Source organism: Malania oleifera, chromosome 10 (genome assembly GCF_029873635.1).
Source record: "Malania oleifera isolate guangnan ecotype guangnan chromosome 10, ASM2987363v1, whole genome shotgun sequence".
Lineage (NCBI taxonomy): Eukaryota > Viridiplantae > Streptophyta > Magnoliopsida > Santalales > Ximeniaceae > Malania > Malania oleifera.
This window is the reverse complement of record NC_080426.1, coordinates 63,262,311-63,285,107: the sequence shown is the minus strand read 5'-3', so window position 1 is coordinate 63,285,107 and position 22,797 is coordinate 63,262,311.

Genomic DNA, 22,797 nt, shown 5'->3' with positions numbered 1-22,797 from the left:
TTGTGTGCTAAATTGTTGAAGCTATCTTTGTCATTCATTTTGCATTGTATGACTATTCTATTTATTGAATGATTAAAGGTCATACTTCTATTTCATGTTTTGAGAATACTGAACTGTTTGAGTAGTTGTGGATAACTTGCTACGTTTATAAACTCAATTAGGTCCTTTTTATATAGGATTTGTTTTGGAAAGTCATATTTTCAAACGACATGCTGCTGAAATTTTTCAAAAACTTTCTGAACTTATTATGTATAAAAATGATATTTTCCTCTTGTTTGCCTATACAAACTTAAATGTTTATCTACACCCTTTTTACTATTGCCAAAAGGGGGAGAAGTAGGCAAGTATTTGTCATCATCAAAAAGGGGGAGATTGTTGACCCTATGGGTCATACCCTATTTTAATAATGACAAATACTCAGGCATCTAATGTCTGCTGAGTTGATGTGCAGGTTTATCTTGGCAGTATCATACGATGGCACTCGGAGACCCATAGGAAAATGAAGACCTTGAAGACCCTAGTTATAATTTAATTGTTGTAATTTCTATTCGGGTCTGTGATATTTAAGCAAAAAGAGTCTGTAATAGTAAATAGGGTTTTGATTGTAATAATTGCATGCATCACCTTGATGATGTCATGTGTAAGCTTAAAATGAAAATGACCTTAGACAGACCATAGGGAACACCCGAAGGTTGACTAACACTGGATTTTTTTGGTGCCCTGAAAAGGACCTAGAAATGGCCCTAGGACACTCACTCATGCATACACATGTTTGATTATTTGGAATAGGGTGTTTATTGCATGAAACATGATCGAAATGCACAAAATGTGCACGTTTGATCGATCGACATCTCACGTGTATTTTGCCCCTGGTTAACCAAACTTGGTCTGGGTTAACAAGTTGACCACAGCCCGATCGACTGACCTATGTAGTTCATTTTGGCCCCGGTCAACTAAACCCGGTCCGAGTCAACAAGTTGACCACAACCTGGTCGACCGAACTATGTAGTTCATTTAGCCCCAATGAACCAAACCTCTTAGGAGTCAACTTTTTGACCACCTGATCGACTGAGCCCAAAATGTACTCCAACGCTATGGTCGACCGAGGATCCTCGAGAGATGTCCCAACGCCATGGTCGACTGAACTATCCAGTTCAAATATTCCCGGTAGACCAAATCACACTAATTTGGAAAAATCGCCTCAGACATACTTGTCCGATCGACCGAACCTGTAGTTCATTTTTCGCTCGCTCGACCGAGCCTCAAGAACTTTGGTCAACTAAAAGTCTTCTGGTCGATCGGTGCTCACAAGTTGGTCTGAATTTTTTACTGCAGTTAACTTTTTTAAACAGGGTTAAATAAATTAAATATTGTTAAAACTTTTCTAATCATTCTACTTATGTCCCTAATGGTTATATTTCAGGGATAGTCTATAAATATCTCCTCATTTGGAGTAATTAGTGTGGGACTAGCAATCTGATTAGGAGAAATTCTCTGAAATTCCCAAAACCCATAACACTCATTTTGAGCATTCAACACTTATTCTTACTAGTTCTTACTACTCAAATATCTTTTGTAAGTGTGATTTAAGTGTTGTTGTTCCATAAGGATTGCTCTTTCAATATTGTTGTTGTGTGAAAGTATTTTATTTGAGAGCACATCCTCAAGTGTTTTTAGAGGGCTTTATTAATAAGTCTTTCCTAAAAAGATTTCGTTGGAGCTTCTGAGTATTGCATCGTCGTTGCAATATCTTTCAAATATCTAGTATGTTTTTATCTTGATAAATCTTTGAAGAGATATTTGTTTGTGTAATAAAAATCTTTGTTGCAATATTCATTGATTTATATCATTTGTTGAATACAAAGATTAAACTCTTTTTGCAAACCAAACATATACATTACTTAAGCATCATACGATTGAGAAAATCTGCTGATTAAAATATACATACATATTGTTTGGCTAATATCTTTATTTGAGCATTTAGATTGAACATCTTGTGATACAAAGATCATATAAGTTTGCACTCTCACGCACTGATTACATAGATAGCAAATATTTATTTGAGAGTTGACATATTGTAATCGACATTGAGCTACTTATTATATTGTATTGGTGGTGTATGTAATTGCGCGTAACTAGGTACATGTCTGCTTTACTTGAAAGCATAATCACTATACCAATCTTATTGATTGTGAAAATACTGTTGTATTTCCAGGCAAGGGCCTAAAGAGGGAGACTAGCCCTTTGAAATAGTCCTAGATTTGCTTAGACCCTGTTAGGAAAGTTAGGTGCGCCATCCTATTAAGGCGTGTAGGTTGAGGTCAACCCCTCTAATTGACCTGGTTGTAAAGGTTGTGGTTAGCCCTATGCTAATTGACCTGGTTGTAATCGGTGCCACTCCACCTGTTAAGTGAGCTATTAGTGGATTCCTCAAGCTTGCGAGCTAGAGGCGGGGACGTAGGCACAGTTGGCCGAACCCCGATAACATATCGTGTGCCTTGTTTATATTTCTACACTTTATATTACCGCATATGTATGTTATGGTGTGAATGATGTGCTTGATTTAAATTTCTGCACATTATATATTATTGGCGCATTTGGAATTGCACAGAAAGACCCTAGATTGTTTTATTCGAGTATTTCATTTAACCTAGGAGATAAATTTTAAAATTCCAATTCACCCCCCCCCCCTTTTAGGAATACACCAATTCTAACAAAAATGCTCCTTGATTGAGCAAATATCAAATACAAAGCAAATCTCACTCTTAATCTCTCAAGGAATGAACCATACAAGATAAGTGAGTAAGAGAGATGAGCACTTGTGAATATGAACTAAATGCAAAGTGTTAGGTTTTGGATTCAAAGATGTTTTTCACTAAATGTTTGTAATAATAATAAAAACCATTGCTAAAAAAGTCTAAGAACTTGTATTTATAGGAAAAAAACAGGCTACTAGCCATTTTATGGCCGTTGAGGGGTTTTATTAAAAAATATATATTTTGAAAACTAGTTGTTTTTTGCCCGTTGGTGTTTTGTCACCGTCCCAAACTATTGATGGCTTTTCTAGGCTCTCTGAAACCATCGACGGTTTTTTGTATACGTCGATGATTACTCCAAATTAGAAAAAGTCATCAACGCAAAAGTTGTGGCATTTTTTCTTAACTTTCCATAGACACCAACATAGCTCTTTTTGGACTTTTCTAGCAAAAATTATGCCCCAAATACGAAAAGTTGTTCAAGAAATTTGAGCAGTGCATAACTGAGGTTTTAAACCCAACCAAAAAGCCTTTTAATCACTTAAGACATTCTTGGACAAAAGTACATAAAAGATATTAAGTTTATTAAATATTAAAACTTGTTCAAGTGAGTTTCCCCTTGAATATAAGATATCTTTTTTGATAAAACACATTTGAAAGCTCGTTTTGATATCTTATATGTCAATATGTCATTTAATGAAAATATGCTTGACTTCTTGAAGCTTTTGGACATAAGACTCTTTTTGATAAAATTGGGACAAAGTATGAAAATGTTCAAAATAATAATATGTTGGAAACTTGTCCCTTTCAAAAACAACTTTGAGTTTAGGATTTTTTTTTTTACAAACTCTTTGATTTAACTTTGAAAACCATGTATATGAGTTTGTGACTTTAGGTTAAATCCATATAAACTCAAGTGTCCTAATATGCATGCATTTGCTCAACTCTTTCTCAGAAATCATGAATGAAAGAAAACTACAAGAGTTACAAAATGTACTACCTCAAACACACACTCATTACAAATATTCTATCCTTTTGGTTGTGCTTGGGGCCACTTGAGTACGTGACCTTTTGATCTTTCCTACTTCGATTGTCAAATCGGTCCGATCTTTGCCTTTTGACCAATACTTCAAGAATTCATCCCTTGAACCTATACTAAATTAATTTGCAAAGATGGAATGCACTGGAAACAAGGCTAACATGGTTCAGCAATGCCTACATCCATGGGAGCAATCGAAAATTATTCTTACTATCTTGTTTAGAAAAAATGAGTAACCATCACAAATACATCATAAAATAAATATAAATAGAGTTCCCGCATGCTTTCCCTCCAAACCCCAGCCAATTTAAAGACCCTTATTCAAAATTTGAAAATCTGCGCTGGGTTCCTGAGCCAAACTGTTGATAGTTTTCTGCCATACCATCAATGGTTTCAGGCAGAATGTAAAATTTCTTAGACACTGCCCTAAACAATCAATTGTTAGAGGGCTACCATTGATGGTTTCCCTTGCTGCATCTTGATTTTAATTATGTTTTCTATTTGTGCATGTCTTCCACTCAGTACGTGAGCCACATATCACAACAATCTCCACCTTGGCAAACATACGCTCCTTAGGAGAAACTGAAACATAATCCCATTGCTCCATCTTGACCTTAGGACATTAAGTTGGGACCATCTCCCTTCTAGCAACTGGAAACATAAAGCAAGTCCAAGAAATGCTTGAACTAATTCATGGTAACCGGTTTCATCAAGATATCAACTATGTTCTTAGAAGTGTTAACTTTCTCAAGCACAAGTTCACTTGAAGATATCAATTCCTGAATCCTACGGAACCTTACATCTATATGTTTGGTTCTAGAATAATACACTTGCTTCTTTACAAAATAATTGAAATTCAAGGTGTTATCCCAAGAGGGGGTGAATTGGGTTTATAAAAACTCTTTTAAGTGTTTTTCTGAATTTTCAACCTTCTGAAAACTTAAGCAAACACACAAGAATGACTTAATTTTAAATCAATCACAATCCAAACACAAGCCAAATACCAATCACAAACCAAACAATAAAAAATTACCCAATCACACAATGCTTAACCAAATTGTGAAAGCTTGCAGCACTTTCTTATTTCAGTGTTGCCAATTTTCAATTTATAACCCTGTATGAATGAATTTTTAAACGCTCCTTTTAATTAAGATTTTTGCAAGTAGTTAATCAATGTACTCCCTTTAAGGTTTCAACAAAATTTTAATCGACGTAATTTCTTAGATTAAAAGGTCTTCTCAATCTCAAATTTTCAACAATCCTGCACTTTGAAAACACAATTTGTGTATGCTAAAATTTAAATAGAAAAGGGTAGAAAGAGTGAGACCGAGATTTTTATAAGGTTTGGTTTATCCGTAGCCTATGTCCTCACCTTAGGCAAGACCACCTAAGGATTCCACTAACTCATTCCTTTGCGGAAGGAATAAACAGATTACAATCCTCTTTTAGGGTGGAGCCCCCTCTCCAAGCGATACCCTATGCTTGGTTACAACGATCCAATCACCTAAACCCTCAAAGAAACAAGGAATTTCAAGAAAAAGTTTCTTTTGTACAAAGAAAGCTCTTAGATAGAGCTGGTTAGTACAATTGAAATCACTATCTACTTCAATAACAAATATAAAAAGAAATAGAGTTGAAGCTCAAGAACAATTTCATCGGATTACTTCTCTAGATGGAGATCAGCAATTCAGATTGTAGTGCTTAGAGACGAATGATCAGCAACTTAGAATTTCAGTAATTATAAAATTGCAAGAGTGAGCAAAAGAGGGCTTTGAGAGAACAAGAGAGCTTTCAACTTAAGAGCAAATTTTCAATTGCTTGGTGTATATTTGATTTGTGAAAACATGTATTTATAGGCTCAAAAAGGTTAGTTCATGTTCCCCATGTTTACTTGGAGTATTTCCCAAGTTTTTACAAAATTTGGGGCACATAAACTTAGTTTTGAATTTTAAAACTTTTAAAAATTATAACTGTTGACAGTGTTCAGGCACCTGAAGTCTCAGGGTCAGTCGCCTGAGGTTGTTTAAAACTAAGATTTTTCAACTGAAAACAAGGTCGAGCGCCAAAGGTGACAAGGGTTAGTCGCTTGAGGTTACACTGCCTCTTCAAAAATTCATTAGGAAAATCTTCATATGCCTGAACTTATTCTTTAGGTGCCTAAGCTTATACTTCAGTCGCCTGAACAAATAAATTTTCTAGTTTTTCAGTTCAGTTTTCAAAAATACTTAGCTCTCTTGCTTTGTTACTTTATAAAAACATTTTTCAGAGTTTTAAAACAAGGTCTCTAAGTCCAAGACAAACCCTAATGAGCTTCAAAACATTTCAATATGATATTTAGCATTACTTACATTAGATAATCCTAAAGTCTTAAAAACTCTAACCTTGAAGTCTTCATAGTGTATTTGCTTTGAATCCTCTTAGACTTGAGGTTGAGTCAACTTTAGTTTTCCATATGCTTTGATCATTTGGGTTCACTTGAACTTCCTTTGGATCACTTTAAAGATAAGTGTGGCTTTATGGTCCTTTCTGATTTTGAACTTGTAATTCTTTTGATCTTTTGAATTTTGTCAATTAAGCATTCCTAAAACATCATCACTTAATGACAAAATGTTAAATCAACCATCATTTGTTATCATTAAAACAAGATTCGAAAGCCATGTTAGCTTAACAATCTCCCCCTTTTTGATGATGATAAATAAGGAGTAAAGATGAGAGAACCTTTGAAAAAGGCTCCCCCTTACAATAAGCATGCCTTTTTAACAAATATGAAAAAATTACGAATTCAAGTATGAGTAAGTTCAAAAATAGTTTACAATCAAAAAGTTGCCAAAAGTGCTCATGTCATCATGTATGCTTTTGTTAAGTTGTCATGTTCATTTTAGCTTTTACTCCCCCTTGCTATATGCCAAGATTTTATATGCTTTATATATTTTCCATAATCTTATTTTTCATTCATGTTTGCTCAAAATTTCTCCCCCTTTGACATCATTAAAAAAAATTGAGGGGCATAGACACAAGTGGTTTAGCACATTAAAAGCATAGTCATATTAAGAACATAGTCATATTACAAAAGGTCACAAACAATAGAGTTTACAAGCCAAACTGAAAATAAAAACAAACAAAGCAACATAAAACAAGGCTAATACAAAGATAGTGCTTAATACAACTCAAAATGATAAACAAATCAATTATTAGCATCATCATCTCTTCCTCTTCAGCTTCATCTTCATCTTTATCACCTTCCTTTTCATCACCTTCTTCACAGCCTTCCTCAAATTTGTCATCATAACTTTAAGGAGCATAACTAGTGTCCAAAGGATCAACACCACGTGGTAAGCTAGCCTGATACTTCTCAATACGAGTGAGGCACTGATCAAGTGATGAACAAGTAGTGTGAAGTGAAGATACATCCTCCAAAGGGATTGAAGTCCTGATCTCATGTCTATACTGAAGGTGGAGAATTCATGATGAAAGGGAATGAACCAAGATGTCGTATCAGTAGGAGGTCCTTGGTTTTAAGCTGAAGGAGGAGGAGGAGGAGGTACAACTGCTACTCATTGAGGTCTTCCTCCTTTCAAGAACCAACCCTGATTGCGCTTTTCATAGCCCATTTAATTAAGGGTTGTGGAAGTGAAAAGGTCATAGCGAGTACATTTGATGAACAACTTAGAAGGTGTGGTAATATCAAGCTGAACAAAAATAAGGTTCAACGCACCACTGTGTGAAAGGGTTACACAAGTGGCTTCCAACTTGGCCCACATCCATTTCAAAATGAGGCTGGAGAGATCAAGCTTCTTCCGTTTTAGTAAACACCATAGAACAAAGCAATCAACGTAGGAAAGATGATCGTAGGAACCAGCCTTAGGTAGGGTGTTATTGGATATGATTTTATGAAAGATTTGGGCCTAGAGGTTCAATTGCTTATACATAGGTGGATGGCAAAAATATACGGGTTCATTTATCATAATTAGAGGCAAAATCTCTTTGGGGTGTGAAGCCTTGCTCTAGAATCCAAGATTGAGCGAAGTGGGACATTTGAATTCACCCAAGGTGATATGCAAAATAGGTGCTAGGATTTGAGGTGACAAAACAATTTTCTTGCCTCTAACCTCAGTGGTTAAAACATTTTTGCCATGGATCATATTGGCATAAAAAATTTTGACTAGGTTGGGATACATGCCTTTGACTTGATAAACGACAAAATTTTTCCAACTGATATTCCTAAACAAAGGCAATATTTTAGGAAATTCAGAATTGAAGAAGGTGGTGTTAATCACCTTACCAAAGATTGGGTCCGTAGAATAGAGAGTAAAGTGATAACGAAGCTTTGATTGTGGAGTGACGAGTCATTTCTCGATGTTGTTATCGTCCCTTTCGGAAGAAGATCCTCCGTTCACCATGGTCTTAGTGCGAGACATTGTTGTGTTTTTGGAGAATGGAACCCTAGAATCTGAGGGAAAGAGTGTGGGAGAAGGAGTTTGGGGCTGTGATTCAAGGGATTTTGAGTAAGGAAGCAAGGAAAACCAAAGGTTGGAGCTTCGAGTATGTGATGGAGCACGAGTCAGTAGCCTGAAGTTAGGGTTTTCATGTTTTAAATATATAGATCCTACGACTTTAGGCGCCTAAAGATTAAGTTCGGTCGTCTGACGATTTACAGAATTGAAATCTCAACAGGAAATAGCACCTCAGTCACCTGAGGTCTGCTAGCCCAGGCACCTGAGCCTTCAATATACAGTGCTCAATAACCTGATCTTACAAGCTCAGTCACGTGAAGTCTGTAATTTCTTAGTTTTTTCATTTTTCTCAATATAAAGCCTACCTGAATCACTTCCCTACTATGTAACAACCCAAGTTCTCTTCTAATGGATATGTATCTTTCTTCAGAAAGAGGTTTTGTGAAGATATCCACCCATTGGTCATTTGTGTTTATAAATTCAAGTAAAATATGTCATCTTTTTTAACATGAACTCTTAGAAAGTATTCTCTTATATCAATGTGTTTATTTCTTGAGTGTGAAATAGGATTTTTAGAGATGTTTATAGCATCGGTGTTATCACACTTAATTGGAATGGTGGAATATTCTAAATTATAGTCCTTTAATTGTTGTTTCATATACAAGGTGTTGGCCTTACAAGGCTTAAAATATTATTATCTTGTTTTGATGCTAACTGTTGGCCTTACAAGGCTTAAAATTTTGTTTTCTTATTTTGATGCTAACAAACAAGTGAAATTTAATATATTTGTATGAGTAATGTTATTTTAGGGCTCACATATGAGAAATTAAGATGAAAGTGCTCACAATGATCAAATGAAGCTTACATGAGTCAAAGCATGGATTTAAAGATAATATATGAAACCTTGAACACTATGAGGACATGAATGAGTTGTTGAAAGTCAAGGCATATTAAAGTCCAAAGAGCCAAAGAAAGGCAAAGTGAGAAAGCTCAAAGAATATGGAAGCTTGAAGAAAAGATGGACTCAATCCAAGGACAAAGCAAGAAGACTCAAGAACCTAGAATGTTAATGTCTTAGAAGTCTCATGTAAGTGCTTTAATGTTTAAATTATTGTTTGAAATATTTTGAAGCTCTTAGGTTAATTTCTTAGACCTAAATACCTATTAAAATACCATGAAAATATTTTTACAAGGTCAAAAATTATTTTAAAAAAGTTAGAATCATTTTTGGAATGAAAAGCCCCAAAAAGAGTTTTCCGAGATGCTGTCAGTTTTTATACATCCACATTGAGGTTAATTTGTCTCTATCAAAACCTCAATATTTTAAAAAGTGGTCAACATGAAAGTTGTATTATGTTCTCTTAGCTTTCTTTTGACACCAAGACAACCTAATTTTCAGTTATACATTAAAAGTTATAGCTAAAACACTGACGCAGGTTCACTACTATCAAACATCTGAACACTGCTCACGCGAGGGACTTCAGTTGTCTGAATAGCACACAGAACTACTTCAGATGTCTAACCTCGACCCCTCAGACATTTGAAGATTTTTTGGACTAAATTGAAAGAGGCAGTAGCTGTTCAGACATCTGAACCTGACACTTCAGACATCCGAACCCTACACCTCAGACATCTAAACCCTCTCTTCAGATATCTGACCCCGTGTCCAGTACATTTTTAAAGGGATTTCAGGAATTTTAGAAATTTGAACTCGAATCCTTAGACATATAAACATTGTTCAATGGGAAAATTTTTTAAAATCTAATTTTTTAAAATATAGCTGTTTGAGCTCCAAACTTTCTAAAAACTTGGGAAACTCTCTAAGGAAACTTTTGCAACATGGAAACAAGTTTGAAATCCTATAAATACATGGTTTTGAAAATCAAAACTCATCCAAGAATTGAAAATTCTATTTTGAGAAGCTGAAAGCACTCTTGTTCTTACAAGTTCTCTTGCTCACTCATTGCAAAACTCTTTTGCTGAGATATTCTGAAGTGCTAATCCTTCCTCTACTGAATTCCTACTATTAATCCTCATCTAAGAAGGATATTGGTGAATTCTACACTTGAGCTTCATTTTATTTCCTATTGATATTTTACATTGAAGTATACAGTGCTGAAATTGTACTAACTTGCTCTTTGATAGAGTATACTTGTATGCAGATTTTATCTTGTGTTTCTTGTAGTTCATTGATGTTCCAAGGTGTTTGGATCTTTGTCTAAGCAAGGGAATATTGCTTAGAGAGGCGGGCTCTAGCTTATGTAAGGAGTGATCAAACGAGGGAATGTCGTTTGGAGAAGGCGAGCTCTAGCCTTAACCAAGGAGTGTTGTAAAGATTTGTTCCACCCGTTAATGGATCAGGTTTAGTGAAACCTTTGGTGGTTTTGCCAAAGGCGAGGACGTAGGCTGTGTTGAAGTCGAACCTCGTAAAAATCTCCGTCTCACTCTCTCTTTCCCTATTCTTTATTTTCAGTACATATTTAAATTGTGTGGATAGTTTAAATTTGAAAATCATATAAACTACGTATATTTGGAAATCAAGTAAACTTTAAGTTTGATTTTGATTTGGGTTGCGGAAGCCAAAAGGGAGTACGTTGGTTGAACCATTCTTTGTGGAAACCATACGGGAGTACGTTACTTGGTTAAACACCCAAAGATAGATTAATAGAAAATTTATTTGAATTCTAAGTATTTGGGAAGAGTGTGAATGTGTTGTTGAAAAACATATTGAAGAAGCAAATCTATATCAGCGAAGTATAAATTATAATTCAACTACAGGGCTTACAATTTCATATCCAGGGCTGACAACAAAAGATATATTGTGATTGAATGGTATAAAGCTTGAGATTGATTGGATAGTATTTGTATTCCAAGAGTGCTAAATCTTGAATGATTTCATTAATCTAATAATGTTGCAGTGAACTTATATTTGATAAATAAATTGTGGTTGTGTTGGTTTGGAGATTATGGTTTATTGTTTGAATGTTTTATTAGCTGTGTCGTTGATTAAAGAGATTAAGTTGTTGTGTGATTGTGAAATTAAACAAACAAGTTAAAGAATTGGTTAAGTGTTTAAAGAAGTTAAGGATTCTTAAAAGAAGTTCAAAGAAAGTTTTAAAAGCCAATTCACCCCACCCCCCTCATGGGAAGCTATTCGTAATTTCACTAACAAATAAGTGGAATTTAACATATTTGTGTGAGTAATGTTAATTTTAGGGCTCATATATGAGAAAGTAAGGTCAAAGTGCTCACAAGGATCAAATGAAGCTTAAAAGAGTCAAAGCATTGATTTAAAGATGATATATTAAACCTTGAAAAATATGAGGACATGAATGAGTTGTTGAAAGCCAAGAAATATTAAAGTCAAAAGAGCCATAGAAAGGTAAAGTGAGAAAGCTCAAAGAATATGAAAGCTTGAAGACCAAGAAAGAGCCAAAGCAAGCATGAAGAATTGAGCGTTTAGAATGTTAATGTCTTAGAAGTCTCACGTAAGTGCTTTAGTGTTTAAAATATCGTTTGAAATATTATGAAGCTCTTAGGTTAACTTCTTAGACCTAGATATACCTTTTAAAATACTTGGAAAATATTTTTATAAGGTCAAAAAATATTTTAAAAAGGTTAGAATCATTTTTGGAATGAAAAACACCAAAAAGAGTTTTTCCAAATGCTATTAGTTTTTATACATCCGCATTGAGGTGCATTTTCCTCCATAAAAAACTCCTTATTTTAATATGTGTTCAACATGCAAGTTGTATTATTTTTTCTTATATTTATTTTGACACCAATAACACTTAATTTGAAGTTATATGGAAAAAGTTATGGCCAAAATATTGAAGCGGGGTCATAGCTGTTAACCAACTAAACACTGTTCACGGGAAGAACTTCAGCTGACTAACAGCACACAAAACCACTTCAGATGATCGAAGTGTATCTGCAGACATCTAAAAAATAACTTCAAATGACCGAAGATTAAGTTCAGTCATCTAAAGATTTTTTACTGAAATTTTTTTAGAGGCAGAACCACCTCAGATGATTGAATCCGAGACTTGAGTTATCTGAACACTATTAACGGGCAGAAATTTCAAAAATTTTATTTTTTAAATATTATTTGCTTGGGCCCTAAACTTTCTAAAAACTTGCAAAACACTCCAAGGAAACTTTAACAACATGGAAACAAGTCTAATTGCCTACAAATACATGGTTTTCCAAAACAAAACTCAACAATGAATTGAAAAATCTGTTTTAGAAGCTGAAAGCACTCTTGTTCTTCCAAAGCTCTCTTGTTCACTCATTGCAAATCTATTTTGCTAAGATATTCTGAAGTGCTGATCCTTCTTCCTTTGAATTCCTACTGCTAATCCTCTTCTAAGAAGGATATTGGTGAATTCTACACTTAAGCTTCATTGTATTTCATTTTGATATTTTACATTCAAGTATATAATGCTGAAATTGTACTAACTTGTTCTTTGAGAGAGTACACTTGTAGGCAAATCTTATCTTGTGTTTCTTGTAGTTCATTGACGTTCCAAGGATTGTTTGGATCGTTGGCTAAGCAAGGGAATATTGCTTTGAGAGGCAGGTTCTAGCCTAAAGGAGTGACTGAACGAGGGGACATTGTTTGGAGAGGCGGGCTCTAGCCTAGTGAAGGAGTGTTTGAGCGTGGGGTATCGCTTGTAAAGGTCTTGTTCCACCCATCAATGGAATAGGTTTAGGTGAATCCTTTTTTTGTTTACCAAAGGTGAGGTTGTAGGCTGGGTATAAGTCAAACCTCGTAAAAATCTCCGTCTCACTCTCTCTTTCCCTATTCTTTATTTTCAATACATATTTAAATTGCGTGGATGGTTTAAATTTGAAAGTCATATAACCTACGTATATTTGGAAATCAAGTAAACCATAAAGTTTGATTTTGATTTGGTTTGCGAAAACCGAAAGGGAGTACGTTGGTTGGACCATTCTTTGCGGAAACCATACGGGAGTACGTTACTTGGCTAAACATCCCAAAGATAAACCAACTTAAGAGTTTATTTGAATTTTGAAGTTTGGAAAGAGCAATTGGATCTTATATTGAACATTACATTGAATAAGCATTTTCATATATACAGGGCTATGTTCAAACTCGCATTTACTACAGGGCTGAACACAATACAAAAGCTGAAAGTTACATGTACCATTAATATATTGTGATTGTATGGTATAAAGCTTGAGATTGAGTGAACTGTCTTTATATTTTAGAAAGTACTAAATCTTGAATGATTTCATCAGTCTAATAGTGCTGAAGTGAATTTATATTTGGCAATCAAATTGGTTGTTGGTTTGATAGGCTTGACTAGTTTAATTATTTGTGGTTGAAGATTGAATGTTTTATTAGTTGCCTTGTTTATTGTTTAAGAGAAACCAAGTTATTGTTTGATTAAAAAAATAGATAAACAAGTCAAAGAATTGGTTAAATATTAAAAGAAGTTAAGGACTTTAAAAAAGAACTAAAAAGAAAGTTTTAAAAGCCAATTCACCCCCCCTCTTGGGAAGCTATTCCTAATTTCAATTGGTATCAGAGAGGGGTTATAGTAAATCTTAACAAGTAACTATAGAAATATCCTAATGGCTCACATAGGCATAGCTCCCTTTGGAGAGGGACAATATTCCACTAGGTCTCCTATCTTTTGTGGTTTGAACTACACGTTTTGGAAAAAGAGAATGCAAATCTATCTCCAAGCGATGAATTGGAAAGTAGGGGAAGTTGTTATAGATGGAGTTCAAATTACCACTAAGATAGTAGATGGAAAAAAAATCCCAAAAGAGAAGAAAGATATGACCGATCAAGACTATAAAATGCTCCAAACAAATTCAAGTGCTATAAATGCTTTATATTGTGCCTTGGATGCTAATGAATTTAATAGAGTAATGGCCTGCAAATTAGCTAAAGAGATATGGGATAAGCTAGAAGCAACATATGAAGGAATGATGGATGTTAGGGATAATAGGGTTGATATGCTTACAAGCGAATATGAAGCATTTAGAATGAACCCAGATGAATCCATATCCAACATGTATACTAGGTTCACTCATATAACAAATTCCCTAAATGCCTTAGGAAAAACTTACACTACTTATAAGATGATAAGAAAAATTCTAAGAGGCCTTCCCTCCATGTGGGAACCAAAGGCTATTGCTATTATGGAAGGTAGAAATTTGAAAAACACATCCTTAGATGAGCTTATAGGTTCACTCCTCACATACGAAATGGCAATGAATGAAAAGAGTGGGAAAACCAAAGCTCAAGAAACAATAGCCTTCGAAACCTCAAAAGAAAATTCTAGTAATGAAGAAGAAATAAATGAAGATGAACTAGCCTTCATATTTAAGAAGCTAGCAAGAATTCTTAGAAGAAAGAATAAATTCAAAAGAAAATCCAAATTTGAATCAGATGAAGAAGAAGAAGAAATCAACAAAAAGAAATCTAAAAATAAAATTCCTACATGCTATAATTGCAATAAAGTCGGACATATAAAACTGGAATGTCCACTACTAAATAAAGAGTCTAAGAAGGAAAACAAAATGGCCATGAAAGCCACTACTTGGGATAGTACAAGTAGTTCGGAATATGAATCAAGCGACCAAGAGGTTGCTTATACTTGTTTTATGGCATGGGACAGTGAGGAAGGCTACTCATCCAAATCGTTACTAATTCTTGTAGTGATTCTTCAAATAAATTCAATGATGAGTGTATGCCATCTTATAATGAATTACAAAATGATTATTCAAAGTATATAAGAAGTTGATCAAAACAAATAAACAAAACACCTCATTGAAGAATAAGAATTAAAGTTTAATGAAAGAGTTAGAATCCCTAAAGAATGCTAAAAGAGATAAAGACTCAAAACTTAAGCAAATAGAACATAAGTATGAATCAGCAATAAAAGCAATAGAATCCAAAAATCTTTCTAAAAAAGAAAACAACTTGAAAATCAAGAAACTAGAAAGCAAGAATGAACAAATGATAGAAGACATTCGATCCCTATCCTTTACAGTATATGAGAAAGATATATATATTTATGGATTAGAGGATAGAATAAGAAAAGTATTTTTAGAGCTAGAGAAATCATTAAAGAAGGTTGATAACAAGAAGGATAGAGTTAAATGATCTCAAGAATCAAATCAAAGATAAGGATAAAATTATTTACAACAAAAGGAAAGGAAAATCTTGATAAGATGATTGGCTCACAAAGAATGTCATTAAACAAAGAAGGCATTAGTTTCAATGGAGTTGAAAATAAAAAGAAAAAGAGTTTGTACATGGGATATTTCTTAAAAGGATCCAAAGACTATGCAAACACGTCTTCTAATGCCTACACTAACACCATATGCTATCAATGTAAGAAAAAAGGGCATATAAAATTTGAATGTCCATTTAAGAGGAAAGATGTTAAAAATTACATGCTTACATGCCTATATGATATGCTCCTTGCTTATGTGATGTGCTGATATGATATATGCTACATGAGTATGATTTGACTTGACTTGACTTATATTGATAATTTATGGCTCATTATATTGCAAACTTGAGCATGATTATGAAGCTAAATCTTGATATAAGAAGAATAGAGTTTGAGCATGAGATTATTGAGCATGAGCATGAATCTTGATATAAAATTACTTTTTGACTATGCATGCTAATAATGAATCAAGTGGATAAATTTGTCTTGTGCTGCTCTTTATATTGGTATCCATGAGCTATGAATGATATTTTTGATATCCATGAACTATGCATGATATGATATTAGCTTTGGTATCTATAAAGTTTTTTTTTTGGTATCTCATTTTAAAATTTTAATTGGTATCACAATGTAAAAGGCTCAGTTGGTATCACAAATTGATATTTAAGAATGATAAGCATTGATGATGTTAACATGATATTGGTATTCCATGATTGTGTTCATGAGAACATACAAGATATGAATCAATATATGAAGCACGGATAATAAAATTAAAAGCATAATTGGTATCAAATCTAAATGTGTTAAATTTAGGGGAGTATTATGACTTTTTGCTTGTATTATGGTTCTTCCCTAATTATTAAATTGGAATCATGGAATAAATAATCAGTATCATGAATTATTATGCATGCTGAAGTTTAAAGTACTATACTTTTTATGATTGCTCATAGCCTTAGTACCTAAAGTCTTACTCTCTTTGATTGATGTCAAAAGGGGGAGAAGTTTTAGGCAACAAAAATGGAGCATGATATTAAAAATTTACGAGCATGATATATATATATATATATATATAAATATATATATATATATATCAAAAGGAGGATAAATACTTGATGTTGATTGATATTGATATTAAATAATGTGATTTTGATATATGAGCATGATATGTGAAAATATTTTTTTTAAATGATACTTATTGAAAGGGGAAGCCTTTTTAAGGCTAACTCAAATTTTTGCTCCTTGTTTGTCATCATAAAAAACGGGGGAGATTGTTGGCCTTGCAAGGCTTAAAATCTTATTATCTTATTTTGATGATAACAAACAAGTAGAATTTAACATATTTGTGTGAGTAATGTTATTTCAGGGCTCATATATGAGAAAGCAAGGTCAAAGTGCTCATAAGAATCAAATGAAGTTTAAAAGAGTCAAAGCATGGATTTAAAGATGATATATTAAACCTTGAATAATATGAGGACATGAATAAGTTGTTGAAAGTCAAGGAATATTAAATTCAAAAGAGCCAAAGAAAGGCAAAGTGAGAAAGCTCAAAGAATATGAAAGCTTGAAGACCAAGAAAGAGCCAAAGCAAGCATGAAGACTTGAGCGTTTAGAATGTTAATGTCTTAAAAGTCTCATGTAAGTGCTTTAATGTTTAAAATATCGTTTGAAATATTATGAATCTCTTAGGTTAACTTCTCAGACCTAGATACCTTTTAAAATACTTTGAAAATATTTTTATAAAGTCAAAAATTATTTTAAAAAGGTTATAATCATTTTTGGAATGAAAAACACCAAAAAGAGTTTTTCCAAATGCTGTTAGTTTTATACATCCGCATTGAGGTGCATTTTTATCTATCAAAACATCCTTATTTTAATATGTGTTCAACATGAAAGTTGCATTAGTTTCGCTTAACTTTCTTTTGACACCAATAAAACCTAATTTGGAGTTTTACAGAAAAAAGTTATGGCCAAAATATTGAAGCGGGGTCACAACTGTCAGCCAACCGAACACTGTTCACGGGAGGTACTTCAGCTGAATGAACAGCACACAGAACAACTTCAGACAATCGAAGTATAACTTTAGATGTCTGAAAAATAACTTCAAATGACCGAAGATTAAGTTCAGTCATCTAAAGATTTTTTGTTGAATTTTTTTTAGAGGCAGAACCATCTCAGATGACTGAACCCAAGCCTTCAGTCATCTGAACACTCTTAACGGGCAGAAATTTCAAAAATTTTATTTTTTAAATATTATTTGCTTGGGCCCCAAACTTTCTAAAAACTTGGGAAACACTCCAAGGAAACTTTAGCAACATGGAAACAAGTTTAATTGCTTATAAATACATGGTTTTCCAAATAAAAACTCAACAATGAATTGAAAAATTTGTTTTAGAAGTTGAAAGCACTCTTGTTCTTCCAAAGTCTCTTGTTCACTCATTGAAAATCTATTTTGCTAAGATATTCTGAAGTTCTGATCCTTCTTCCTTTGAATTCCTACTACTAATCCTCTTCAAAGAAGGATATTGGTGAATTCTACACTTAAGCTTCATTGTATTTCATATTGATATTTTACATTCAAGTATATAGTGCTGAAATTGTACTAACTTGCTTTTTGAGAGAGTATACTTGTACACAGATCTTATCTTGTGTTTCTTGTAGTTCTTTGACATTCCAAGGATTGTTTGGATCATTGGCTAAGCAAGGGGATATTGCTTAGAGAGGCAGGCTCTAGCCTAAAGGAGTGACCGAACAAGGGGACATCGTTTGGAGAGGCGGGCTCTAGCCTAGTGAACGAGTGTTTCAACATGGGGTCTTGTAAAGGTTTTATTCCACCCGTCAAGGGAACAAGTTTAAGTGAATCCTTTTGTTGTTTGCCAAAGGCAAGGACGTAGGCTGGGTATAAGCCGAACCTCGTAAAAATCTTCGTCTCACTCTCTCTTTCCCTATTCTTTATTTTCAGTACATATTTAAATTGCGTGGATGGTTTAAATTTGAAAATCATATAAACTATGTATATTTGGAAATAAAGTAAACCTTAAAGTTTGATTTTGATTTGGGTTGCGGAAACCAAAAGGGAGTACGTTAGTTGAACCATTCTTTGCGGAAACCATATGGGAGTACGCTAGTTGGCTAAACCCAAAGATAAACTAACTTAAGAGTTTATTTGAATTCTGAAGTTTGGAAAGAGCAATTGGATCTTATATTGAACATTACATTCAAGAAGCATTTTCATATATACAGGGCTTTGTTCAAACTTGCATTTACTACAGGGCTGAACACAATACAAAAGTTGAAAGTTACATATACCATTAATATATTGTGATTGTGTGGTATAAAGCTTGAGATTGAATGAACTGTGTTTATATTTCAAAAAGTGCTAAATCTTGAATGATTTCATCAATCTAATAGTGCTGAAGTGAATTTATATTTGGCAATCAAATTGGTTGTTGGTTTGGGCATTGTGGTTGATAGGCTTGACTAGTTTAATTATTTGTGTGGTTGAAGATGGAATGTTTTATTAGTTGTCTTGTTTATTGTTTAAGAGAAACCAAGTTATTGTTTGATTGAAAAAATAGATAAACAAGTCAAAGAATTGGTTAAATATTAAAAAAAGTTAAGGACTTAAAAAAAGAACCAAAAAGAAAGTTTTAAAAGCCAATTCACCCCCCTCTTGGGAAGCTATTCCTAATTTCACAAGGTTTGGGCACAATAACTCCCAGCTACTACATTTTCAGCTTCAGTTGTGGATAAGGCTATGGAGTTTTGTTTCTTGGAAAACTAAGACATTAGAGATCGTCCTAGAAAATGACAAGTCCCACTTTTACTTTTTCTATCATCTTACACCCTACATAATCGGTATTCGAATAACTAATCATTTAGAATCCGTTGTCCTTAGGATACCATAGTCCTAAATCAATTGTTCCTATCAAGTACCATAGGATTCTTTTTATAGCTATTTGATGTGATTCTTTAGGCATTGATTAAAAACATGCACACATGCATACACTAAACATTATATCGGGTCTACTAGCTGTTGAGTATAACAAAATTCCTATCATGTCTCTATAATATTTCATATCTACCAGTATCCCTTTTTCATCTTTATCGAGGCTTATAGAAGCGCTCATGGGGGTACCTATGGGTTTACTACTTTCCATATCGAATTTTTTAAGCATATCTTTTATATATTTGGATTGACTTATAAAAGTTATATTTTTTGCTTGTTTGATTTGTAATCCTATGAAGTAGTTCAATTCTCCCATCATGGTCATTTCAAATTCTTCTTGCATACATCTAGCAAATTATTTACATAGATTATCATTTGTTGAGCTAAAAATAATATCACCTGCATAAATTTGGATTATGAGCATATCATCTTTTTTAGATTTGATAAAGAAAGTACTATCAAACTTACCTCTAGAAAACCCTTTATCTAGTAGGAATCCACTGAGTCTTTCATACCATGCCTTAGGGGCTTGTTTCAAATCATGTAAGGTCTTAGTTAGCTTGTAAACATATTCGGGATTTTGTATTTCTTCAAAGCTCGGTGATTGTTCTACATATACTTCTTCAGTAATATAACCATTTAAAAATGCACTTTTTACATCCATTTGATACAATTCAAATTCCTTATGAGATGCATATACTAAGAGCATTTTAATGACTTCCATTCTAGCTACGGTAGAAAATGTTTCATCATAATCTATTCCTTCTTCTTGGTTATATCCTTTACCTACAAGTCTAGTTTTATTTCTTACTACTGTTCCATTTTCATCTTTTTTATTTCTAAATACTCATTTAGTTCCTATGATTGAATGATTTTTTGGTTTGGAAACTAATGTCTATACTTTACTTCTTTCAAATTGATTTAATTCTTCTTGCATAGCAATTATCCATGAGTCATCATTTAAAACTTCTTCTACATTCTTTGTTTCATCTTGAGATAAGAAAGCATAGTGATTACATAGATTTTTCAAAGAGGATCTTGTGGTTATACCTCGGGATGGTTCTCCTATTATTTGATCTTTTGGATGTTTTCTTACATACTTCCATTATTTTGATAATTCAATATTTTCAACAGCATCATTATTTGATTTTTCTTCATTTTCTTCTTCTCTTGCTTCTATTATGTCTAAGTCTTCTTATTTTTGAGTAGTTTGATTTTCTTCAACTTTTATTGGTTTATTGAATGGACTTTCTTCATCAAATGTGTTAGCTTTGGTGCAATCCCGAGAGGGGGGGGGGGGTGAATTGGTATTTTAAAATTTATTGCCTTAGGTCAAACCACTAACAACAGTATATTACACAAGTTTAAGGTCAATCTAGTGCATGTAAAATAAAATCAATGTAAATATACAATGGAATTTTAAACTGCAATAAATGTTTAATAAGGCATGCACAATAAAGTAATAAAAGTGACGACACCCAGAAATGTTATTGAGGTTCGGCTAAATTGCCTACATTCCCGCCTCTAACTCGCAAGCCAGAGGATTCCACTAATAGCTCACTTAAGGGTGGAGCGGCACCGTTTACAACCAGGTCAAATTAACACAGGGCTGACCTCAACCTTAACCAGGTCAATTAGCTGGGCTGACCTCAACCTACACACCTTAACAAGACAACGCACCTAGCTTTCCTAACTGGGTCAAAGCCAATCCGGGACTATTCCAGGGCTAGTCTTCCTCTTCAGGCCCGTGCCTAGAAATACAACAGCTTTGAAATACAACAAATGGTACAGTGATTGTGCTTTGTAAAGCAGATATGTACCCAATTACGCACAGTATAATCAATACACTACCAAAAGATAGGATTTGATAAACTCGATGTAGTCTAAGTGTCTACTCTCAAATATTTATGCAAATATAGCAATCAGTGCATGAGAGTGTAAATGATAGAATCTTTGTATCAAAATAATATTTTAATCACAATGCACCAACAAAGATCACAAGCATACTTCAAATATCTCAACAAATAGTATTTCTCAATATAAACCACAAGAGATATTTAAAAATGATTTGCAAAAATTTATTTGATCTTTGTATCAAGATAAAAAGATATAGCAACAAAGATCTTCAATATGCTAACAAATATCTCAAAATATTTTTCTTAAGATAAATCACAAGAGATATTTGAAATTTGTTTGTAAAATATTTTATCTTTGTGTCAAGATAATATTATCAATCAAAAGGTGCAATAACAAAGATCTTCACAAGCAAAATATCCCAAAAGTATTTTTCTCAAAAATAAGCACACAGGATATTTCACAAACAAGAAGAAATACGAACTCTTGAGTATTGCAATGATTATGCAAAACTCACAAGCTCTACGAAGTTTTCCTACAGAAGACATATTAATGAAGTCTCTTAGAAAAACTTCAAGCTTACTCTTGGATAAAAATATATATCAAAGATTCTAAAACTGGCGAGAGTGTAAGCTTTACTAGATACTCACAATAGCACTCTTGCTTAGCAAGATTTGCAATGAGGATGAGTAAGAATGAAGAAATAAAGCTTGGATGTGAGAAATAGAGCTTTTGAGAATCAGAGGATTTTTTGCTAATTGTTTTTCTAATCTCCTTATTAATTTTTGCAAATGAAGCCCTATATATAGAGATAGGAAAAATTATAGTCGTTAGGACATGTAGGGTATTATTAATATAGTTTTAAACCAATTTAACCCTGTTTTAAAAAGTTAACTGCGGTAAAAAATATGGGGCAACCCGAGAGGTCCGGTCGACCAGAAAGGTTTCGATCAACCAAGTTTCAAATGGACCAGTTGATCAGGGGAATATTGAACTGAGGTCTTGGTCGACCAAGAGAGGGCAATTTCCCAATTTTCTGAGTTTCAGTCGACCAGGGCATTTTAAACTGCCTGGTTCGGTCGACCAGATCGCTGGGAATTCTTCCGAGGACCCTTCGGTCAACCAGGTAGTTGGAATAAAAAAAGGGTCGGTCGACCAAATGGTCAAACTTTTGACCCCAGGGGGTTTCGGTCGATCAGGGCCTTTTGAACTACCTGGTTCGGTCTACCAGGTGGTCAAATGTTGACCAAGAAGGGTTTAGGTCGACCAGGGATCTGTGAACAATCTGGTTTGATCGACCAAATGGTCAAACTTTGACCCAGGGAGGTTTTGGTCAACCGGGGATTTTGAACTATAACGGTTTAGTCGACCGTACTGTGGTCAAACAGTTGACCAGGTCCGGGTTTGATCGACCGGGAGTATTTGTACTGTGAAGTTCGGTCGACCGAAAGTACCCATTTAGAGCATTTTGGTCCCATTTAATCATACAAACACCCTATTTAAATGACCATTCAAATATATGCATGAGTGAGTG